The sequence below is a fragment of the Talpa europaea genome (genome assembly GCF_964194135.1).
Source record: "Talpa europaea genome assembly, chromosome: X".
NCBI classification, from domain to species: domain Eukaryota; kingdom Metazoa; phylum Chordata; class Mammalia; order Eulipotyphla; family Talpidae; genus Talpa; species Talpa europaea.
This window is the reverse complement of record NC_140081.1, coordinates 25,192,072-25,202,653: the sequence shown is the minus strand read 5'-3', so window position 1 is coordinate 25,202,653 and position 10,582 is coordinate 25,192,072.

The window sequence follows — 10,582 nt, the reverse complement described above, 5'->3', positions numbered from 1 at the left end:
GGAGGAGAAAAGAACCACACTCCCTCTTTTAAGACATTTCCCAGAAGTCACTTCCAGCAGCTCCATTTATATCCCATCAACCAAAACTTAGCCTTATGGTCATAGCTAGCTGCAAAGGAATCTGGGAAATGCAACCTTCATTCTGGGTGGCCTGTGCCCTTTAGGGGTCCTACTACCCCACTGACCTCCAAATACCATTTTCAGGGAAAAGAATCAGGACTTTCGGGAGAACTGACTGATTCCAGATGTGGGGCAGGGAAAGTACAAGCTGAGCCTAGAACATCTTACTCTAGAAAACAAAGTTTTCAAAGTTATCAAAAGGGCACAGGGGGCAACTTGAAGGAGTTTCCACCAGTGAAAGCTGGGACAATTTGATCATCCAGAAGAATAACTACGATTGGCACACATTACCTATGTTCAATTTCATGGGTTCACAATGTAACTGAAAAAAGGGAAGAACCCCCATTTGTTCACTTGGCAGGATACCTAGGAGCAGACGTTATTTTCAAGACTAATAAAGGGCAAGACTCAAGGACTTGGGCCACCCTGGTGGTGCAGGGGTTAAAGGCACAGTCCTGTCAAGCTACTGCCAGCCACTGTAGCGTGAGTTCCATCCCCGGCCAGGTTGCTGACCCACATGGCACAGCAGACCTCTCCTGTCTCTCCCGCTGCTCCCCTCAGCAGTGTATTTCAGTAGATCTGCTGTTCTGTTCCCTGCTCTGTCTCTGGTGAATCCTCTCACACACACACCCCCCCCCCCGCACCTCTGGCCTATCCCCCGGTTCTTGTATGCATAAATAAATAAATCTTTAAGACCCAAGCACTTATTTTTTATTTTGTTAGAATTATCAGTTTTTACATTATAAAAGTATCTTAGCTAACCTATGAAGAATAAATGATAGAATTAGAATATCAGCATTTGGTAGCCCCTGGAGAACTGGGAGTCTAGACAGTGGTCATGAATATCAGAATCACAAAGAGAGAGACAGCCTCTTGATGGAGCATAACAACATCTGTGACACAGTCTTGCTGAAAAGAAAAAGGAAAAACCCTCTAATTTAACTCTCTAAAGCCTTTCACTCTAAACACTGGTTTATAAGAAACACGGGGTCATGCATGGCGCAGCAGACCTCTTCTGACTTGCCCGCTGCTCCCCTCAGCAGTGTATTTCGGTCATTCTGCCTGTTCTGTTCCCCACTCTGTCTCTGGTAAATCTTCTCAATCCCCACGCCTCTGGCCTGTACCCCAGTTCTTGTGTGCATAAATAAATAAATCTTTAAAAAGAAAAAAGAAAGAAACACAGAGTCAGCAGAACATGGTCAACAGCACCAGGGGTGGTGGGGGTGGTGCTACAGGAAGTGGACTTAGCTTCTTCAATTCAGGAGTGCTTGGTCTGAAATACCCCTTCTCACTTTGTCAGAATGTCAGTCCCCTGAGTCCTGAATCCTGTCCCCACTGTCACCCACACCACTGCCCTGACACTCTCCATGCCTCAGAAGGACCATTTCTTAGACCTTGCAGGTGGAATAAAGATGGGCCACAACCTGGACTGAAGGCCAAGGACATGGGGTAAGGCCTGAAAGCTTACTAATCTCCCCAAGCCCCCTTCTATAAAATGATCTCACCTTAGGCCATGATGAATCTGTTACTGTCACTTGGTTCTTCTAGAAACTCCTGCTTTCCCTCAAATTCCTTCCTTCCTATGATTTTCCCTCTCCCCAGCCCCTGGTTTATGTAAGTCCCCCAACTTCTCCCAAAATCTCCAATAGCTGGCCCTACCCTCTTGACCTGCAAGTTAAGGCAGCTGTTCTAAGCAGACTGGTGCTCAAAATCCCTTAGATGAGGCACTTAGTCTCACCTCGAGGAACTCTCTGGAGATGGAAAGGGCGCCATTTTCCATGCACTAGGCCCAGTCTCACCTCACTCTCTGACTCCCAACTCCAGCTTCCTGATTGAGGCTCATGTGGCACTTTGCTGCTCTGGGCTCAACTGGCCCTCTCTGACAATTGAGACCCTTAGATAGACACCCTTCCCCTAGTTTCACTTGTCATCTCCCCTTCATATCCCTTCCTTCTCTGAGGACCTCCAGGTCATTCCCCAAATCAACCCCAAGTCTGACTGCCATGTCTCTCAGAATTTATATGCTCTAATTCCCCCTGGGGCCAAAGCCAGAACTGATGTCATTCAGTGCCCAACAACAAGGCTGGGTGGCCTTAAATATAACTCCTACACATCTTTCTCCCACCAAAGCCATCAGGTTCCCTATTCCCAATTACTCCGTCAGACCACCACTGCTGACCCTACCTCAGGAACCTTTCCAAATCTTTCCACCAACCAAGGGTGTGGCTTCACCTTTTCAGAAACCTTCCCTAACATTGCAGTTCTAAGAGAAATAAAACCAAAATGAAGTAAAATTTAAGTTACCACCCAAGCCGATGCTGAATTAAACTTCCAGAGAAAACTCAAGAGGAATTCATCTCTTTTTTGTTCCCCAGAACAGTACAAGCACTTTATATGTCAGCCGTGGGGCATCATAAGCTGCTGGCAGACAGCCACCAAGATGTTTTGGGGTCTACCTGAGAATGAATCCCCTCAAAAACCCAAATAATTTGCCAAAGGGCCTTCTGTCAAGGCCGGCTCTGTATGCAACGGCCACTTTGCGGGCAATCAATCTGTAGGAATTCATATTGTCTGACACTAAATTGTAAGACCTTTGAGGTAGAGAGAGTGTTCTTTGTATTCCCTCAACCTCAGCACCGGGACAGGCCCTGCTGAAAGTATAGGCTCACACCTATCCCCTCTCCTCAATCCTGTAGTGAAAAGAAATGACTAGGGAGCCACTCTTCTTTCAGGGAAGCCTACAGAAGCAAACCCTGTGCTTTTCTTCATTTGTTTGCTAGTTAATTAAACCACCCAGCATATTTCTGGAAACAGAGGCCCAGTAACTTCAGAATTGAGGCCACCGCCATGCCAACAAGGCCTTTGACCTTTAAAGTCTCATGCTACATTCTCCTCAGACTGCAATTCCCTCCCCCTGTTTCTATCATTTTCATCAGGCAATCTGCAGACAGGTCTTTTCTTGGAAGCTGTAGTACTGCCAAAACAACAAAAACCCCCAAACCAAAAGCCTGTTTTCTTGGATTTTATGGCTTGATTTTAAAACAGCTAAAGAGGCACTACTTCTCTTGCACTGGAGGGTTTTGATTATATTTTTAATTACAAGAAAGAAAAATATGGCCACATCGCACGACTTCCTTAAAGACGCCTAACTCCTGGGGCTCTGAGCAATTTCATGGCCCTGTCAAATTTGCAAATATCTGTGAATTGCCTAGTGTCAGGCCGTGGTCGCTTACTGCCGTGGGACGCACAGTGCTTCTTCCTCAGGAACTCACACACAGAACTAGGGCGGGCCCTCCCTTTCCAAAGCCAGTTTTACAACCTTCTCCATAGAGTGTGAAGAAAGGGCCCCCGGAACTCAGCTTGGAGACCAGAGCTCACAAATGCTGGGTGTGAGATGCGTCTTAGTTTCCTAGGGCCACACAACAATGTGCCATATCTGTGCTACTTTGTTATTGTCTCACAGTTCTGGAGGAAGCCCCAGATCAAGATGTCAATAAGCATCATTCCTCTGAGGGTTGTGAAGGAGGATCTGTTCTAGGCCTCTTTCGCTGCTTCTGGTGGTTTGGTGCTCTTTGTCTTGTAAGAAGCATCATCCCTGTTCTCTGCCGTCATGTTCGCATGGTGTTCTCCCTGGGTGTCTCTGTCTCCAAATTTCCCCTCATTATAGGGACATCGATCATACTGCATTAGGCCCACCTCATCTAGTCTGATCTCAAATTAGCTAATTATATCTTCAAACCCCTATTTCCCCAAATGGTAACATTATAAGGTACTGTGCTTTAGAACTTCAACAGAAGGATGGGGGGGCGGGGGGGCAGGGGAGTTGGGTGCACAGTTCAACTCCATAAATACATTCTAGAAAAGGTAACCAAGTATCACAGTCTTGAAAGACAGTAGCATTTCAAAAGCAGAACCTGGGAGTTGAGGCAGGAAGCAAGATATAGCAGCAGACTGCTCTGTTTTGCCAGCGGCTCCCCTCAACAGTGTATTTCAGTCAGTCTGCCTGTTCTGTTCCCCACTCTGTCTCTGGTGAATCCTCTCACCCTCTCCGCCCCATCCCACACTCTGGCCTGTACCCCAGTTCTTGTATGCATAAATAAATCTTTAGAAAAAAATTAAGTAGCAGTATAATACAGATCATCCCATAGTCACTTTACTCAAGAATTATTTATTGATTGGGAGGTAGGGAAATTGGGTGAAAGGGATCAATTGTATGATGGGTAGATGGAAACTAAACTTTTGGTGGAGATCATAATGTAGTACATACAGATCTCAAGTTATCATGCTGTACACTTGAAACCTAATAATGTTTTGAACTTTAGAAAAATACTTATCTATTGAACACTTTACAATGAGTCAAGAACCAGCGGCCAGGGTACAGTGGTGAACAGACAGTTCCCAACTTATAGACTAATGGGAGAGCAGATCCTAGAAGATACTGGATTTGAGAGGAAGATACAGCAATAGAACATTAAGACCTTTTTCCTCCTTCCTGTTGGTGAGAATGCAAGCGTGATGGCTGGATCTTGAGCAGCCACAAGTGGTTAGGATGTTGAATCAACAAGACCAGGTCCATGACGTGGAGTGTCATATCTGTTCTAGAAACCTTTCAATGACAGAGAAAAAGTATGTCTCTTGCTGAGAAACTATTATTATAGCTGCTTTGTGCTTCATAACAAACCCTAATCCTGAGATAACAGTTTACCTTAAAAACGAGTAGTGGGGAGCCTTCCTGGTGGCACAGGGGGTTAAGTGTCAGCACTATGAAGCAATCCGCAGCCACTGCAGCACAAGTTCGATCCCTGGCCAGGGAGCTGACCCACATGGCGCAGCAGACCTCTCCTGTCTCGCCCGCTGCTCCCCTCAGCAGTGTATTTCAGTCAATCCGCCTGTTCTGTTCCCTGCTCTGTCCCTGGTGAATCTTCTCTCTCTCACATACACACACACACACACACACTCGCCGCACCTCTAGCCTGTACTCTAGTTCTTATATGCATAGATAAATAAACCTTAAAAAAAAACCCCACAAACATCTATTTAAAAAAATGAGTAGTGGGTAAAAAAAAAGTAAAGAGAATACTATCAGGCCTAGCTTTCAACCAGGATCTGGGTTCAAATCATTTGTCTTCTTCCTAAACTATAATAAGAAAAACACCTGTAGCTGCTGTTATGATGGCTATTATTTTCACGGGTACTTCAGACTGTTAGGTGTTGACCTTGTGTTAATTACTTTTTCAAGGACACCGCCTCCAGGGCTCCCTGTGTAATCTGTGGCCACACCATCTTCTTAAAAGCCATACCTGAAACTAGGGATCACCCTCTGCCACAATCATTCCCCCATAGGACCTTGCCTGCTCTCCCTCCTACACACCTCCAATTCTGTCTTCTCCCAGCCACCTGTGCGGCTCCCCAACTCTCATCCATTCTCCATCTACTCTGACTCCTGACAGGTCTTTTCAAAGGCCCATTCTGTCTGGTCTAACTTCTAGAGCTTTCTATGTTTTTTGCAGAGCAGTGGATTCTGAAACCTTTATGGCCTGACTCTTGCCCACTTTTCTTTTATCCTGGTCCCTTCTCTCTTCCTGGAGACGTGCAGTTCCCTCTGCCTGGAAACATACCCTCCCCTCAGCTTTCTCAGCAAATTCCAGCTTATTCCCTTTTCCAGGGAAGCTGTGTGCCCACCTCCTCTTTGTCCTGCATGCTTGTCCTTATTTCTTTGTAAATAAATGAATTACCATGTACATGATTACATGGAAACATACGTAATGTGTGCTTATTATCTGTCCACCCTGTCAACCAGAAAGTTCCGGGAAACACAGCAACGGCATGGTCTGCTTCATTCTTTCTCTTGCCCAAGTACTATGCAACCAAATTTTCCCTCAGAAGGAAAGCTACTTTAGAGGTTTTTTTTCTTTTTTTCCCCTTTTTTTTTTAAATTACCAGTCCTTTTTTTTTTTTAAAGATTTATTTATTTATACAAGCACTGGGTACAGTCAGAAGCGCAGGAGGGTGATAGGATTCACCAGAGCCAGAGCGAGGAGCAGAACAGGCAGACTGATGAAGTACACTGCTGAGGGGAGCAGCGGGCGGCAGGAGAGGTCTGCGCGCCATGTGGGACCCTCCTCCGGTGGACGGGGATCGAACCGGCGCTGCAGAGGCTGCGGGCAGCTTTGTAGCCCAGCACTCAACTGCTGCGCCACCGGGGAAGCCCTAGAGATGTTTTTCGTAGAAAAAAAAAGGTCACATACATTCATAGAAATGTCACATACATTTCTCGAAATGCAGCATTATAAATGTATATCTGAATGAATTTTCACAAACAACTCAACCATGTCACCAGCAGCCAGACGGACCAAAGCATGATCAGCACCCCAGACCCCTCATGTCCCCTTCCAGTCACCTCTTCACCAAGGGTAACCCTTAGCTTGTTGGCTAAGATGAGAGATAAACTTGACCATTTTTATGTTTTATATAAATGGAGTCCTTTTGTGTTTGGCTTTTCTTGCTCAGCATTTCCTTTATGAGAGTCGTTGTGTGGTCATGTGCGTTTGCAGTGCGTTCACCCTCCTGCAGTGTAGGGCTCCATTCTGGGAGCAGTCCACAGCATATCGATCCATGTGACTGGTGGCAGTTGCCTTATATTTGAGTACCAGCAAAATTTCTTGCTTTGGAGGACACTCTTCAATGACTTTATTTTGAACAACAAAGTGGTGTTTGGGGAAGACCCATTAACCCGCAATGGCCTCAATCAATGCTGGTTTGCAATGCTTAGAGAGGTCACCTAACAGAATTGGTTTTAAAAAAAGAAGAAGAAAAGGAGGAAGAAGAAGCGAAAGGGGGCTGTTGTAGTCCATTTGGGCTGCTATAACAGAATGCCACAGACTGGGTCACTTTTAAACAACAGACATTTATTTCTTGCTGTGCTGGTGGCTGAGAAGTTCAAGACCAAGGTGCAGGCAGTTTGGTGTCTTGATGAGAGCCCACTTCCTGGTTCATAGACAGACATCTTGTACCCTCACGTGGTGGAAGGGATAAGGGAGTTCTCTGGCGTCCCTTTTGTAAGGTATTAACCCCATTCATTCATCATCTTGGAGTTTAAGTTTCAATATATGAGTGTTTGTGAAACTATCAGTCCATTGCAGAGGCAAAGAAAGTTAACTGAGTCTGTGCTTTCAAAAGCAATACAGTCAGCGGTTTGGTTGTGGAGGTCACATAGAAGGAAGGAATGTAAGAAAGACAGCCTAGTGGGTGGGCAATGAAATATGTGTAGTAGCTTTGGATAAAATGTCCATATAGAACGTGGAGGGTCTCAAACTATACTCAGTGAACAGAGCAGGTGACGCGCTCTGGAAAGCAGTGTCTGATGGCAGATACAGACTAGTGCTGGTAAAATCACTATTGTCAAAGATTTATGGGAAGTTTGAATAAAATAGCTTTAGAGCATTAAAGCACCAGGCCATATAGGACATTTCATTCATTGGACGGATGGATGGATGGATGGATGGATGGATGGATGGATGGATGGATATGGGCTTAAGGAAGGATAGACTTGGAAGAAGGATTTCAGCTGGAAGAGCCCAATGGCAGAAATCAATGAGGATGTCACTGCAGTGATCACGCAAGAGAGAATGGGCTGAGTCTGTGGGGAGTACCCGAAGGAGGACGTTTATAATCAGAGGGACATTTTGGAGCAGAAGTTCCCCATCATGGACCCCTGTGCCAGCATGATAGAGATTATGAAGGAACCCCTTCTCACAAGACTGTTTTACAATGCATAAAATAAAACAATAGAATTACAAAGGAAACCAATTATATTGAACTATGTTATCAAAATAATAAACCCCATAAATTTATGATGTAGTTATTGTAGCCACATATTCTTGGACACATTTCCCATTGAGAGGTGGGGTCCATGTCCCTCTCTTCATATCTAAACTGACCATGTATCTAAGCTCTACCAAACAAGCAAGCATAACAGAAGCGACATTCTAGAACTCCTAAGGCTAGACCCGAAGAAACCTGGCAGCTTCCTTCTTATTCTCTGGAGCTTCCTTTTTGGAGCTGTGTAAGAAGTTCTCCCACCCAGAGGCTGCCATGCTAAACAGCTTACTTGAACAGATATGGAGAGGCTAGGGGATTGACCTGGGGAGCTCAGGAGAGACAGAGAGACCAAGGAGATGACCAAGGATGTCCCAGTATTTAGATCATCCCACCTGAGGCCTCTGACATTGCCTGGAACAGACACAAGACAGCCCATTTCATCCTGCCCAAATTGTAGGCTCAAGAGCAAAATAAATTATTGTTGCTGTTTCCAATCAGTACATTTTAAGACCATTTATTACATAGCACAGATAAACAGAATACTAATGGATATATCTCTTTAATTAGGAGTTAAATCTAGCAGCAGGCCTAACAAATACCATAATTTAAAATTAACGATGAAATAATCAATATATTGAGATATTGGTATCAACTGTAATATAATATTAAAATATCTATGATTTTGATTGGTAACCAAATCATTGTTAATACAATTATAATTGTTGCCTACATGCATGACCCAGGGAAATGCTAACTTTCAGTTAAAGGCTTATGAAAAGAAAAATAAAAAGACTTCTCATCCAAGTTCACAAGTCCCCCAAATTCTATGTATGGTCCTAAGTTAAGAAGCCTTATTTTATTTTATTTTACTTTACTTTTAAAGATTTATTTATTTATGCATACATGAACTGGGGTACAGGCCAGAGGTGTGTGGGGGGGTGAGAAGATTCACCAGAAACAGAGTGGGGAACAGAACAGGCAGACTGACTGAAATACACTGCTGAGGGGAGCAGTGGGCAAGTCATGAGAGGTCTGCCACGCTGTGTGGGTAGCTCCCTGGCTGGGGATCATTACATTGGCTGTGGACAGCTTAATAGGTTGTGTCTTAACCCTTGTGCCACGAGGGAGGCCCAAGAAGCCTTATTTTACAGATAAATCGGGGCATCCCCTTGATGACTGATTCTGTCCTTAAGAATTTAGTGAAGCTGCTTTTATAGACAGCTGAACTGGTTGTATTTTAAAATGTGTTTTACCAGAAGCTTTAAAAATACCCCTCCTTTTATTTCTCTCCTGGCTGTCTAATGTTCTTTGTCACTTTTCGTCTGCAGCTCCTCTTGTCCCTCAATGTTCTCTTCTCTCTCCATCCCCAGAATCCAGCGGGTCAGGACTCCACGCCCCTGCCTAGACCACACAGAAGGTTCTCTCCACCTTCAGTCTGCCTGTGGTCACCACCCACTGCCTTGCTGCCTGAGGGAGCTTCCTGGAGCACAGATGAATGCTGTCCTCTCTGGCTCCCACTGCCAAGTCCACACTGGTGAGCAATGCTTCTATGAGAAAGACAGTGCCAGAAGCTGGTCCTTCTCTTCTGGCCACTGTTATTTTGTAACATTTCTCTAGCCCTCTGGCTGGTTCCAGCCTCTCTGGCTTTGCTTTTCGATTTTCACTCTTAGAACACCTTCAGGAATTTGTCCTCAAGGCCAAGACAGGCTTACTTGTGAAGACAGTGCCTCATCACCTCCTCCATGATGCTTCCTTGAGCTCCCCACCTGAAGGTAAAATCACCACTTCTTCTTCATTGACCCACCCACTCTCTAAAAGGGTGGGTTTTTTTTTTTCCCGCGGAAAGATATACAACAATGCGCATGTATCTAAATGTATACTTCAACAGTTTCCAGAAGCCCAATAAACTTGTTTCTCTTATGTGTGAGTAGCAGCCAGAATAAGGAACAGAACTTTCCTGGTTTCCCTGAGGTCCCCTTTGTCACTACATTCCTCCCTGCAGAGGATAACCCTGACCACTGACTATAAAGGCTAATTTAACCTGACTTTACATTTTAGATACGTGGAACCACACAGTATGTGCCTTTTGATGTCTGGCGTCTTCTGTCCAGTATCATGTTTATGAGATCCCTCTGTATTAACCTTGCTTATTTTGCTTTGATAGGCATGTGGGTAGTTTCCACATTGAGGTCATTATCAATAGTGTTGCAGTGAACATGGCCTTTGGGTGAACATGGGTACACAAGTCCAGTAACATTTATTCCTAGTAACCTACAAAAACTTACTGAAACAATTGCATGTCACTCTCATGTGTGTTCCTAATTTGCTCTCCTAAACTCTGAGCAGCTTTAACGACAGGCTGGTCTTACATGTTTTTGCATCATCATAACTTAGCTTTCAGTACTTGCTCAATAAATACTGTTCAAATGAATGAATACTGAAAAATTGCCAGGAAAAAAGCATTTCTCTGATAGCCTTCACATTGCCTTATAGTCTTATCCTGAGATTCTCTTAGATTCTGGTTATTTACTATTTTATTTTTCTATTGGTATATCACATTTGTATTATAAAGTTACTCAAATCCTTTGTGGAAGAACATGAGAAGCACATACACACCTATACACACACACACCCGAGTGTC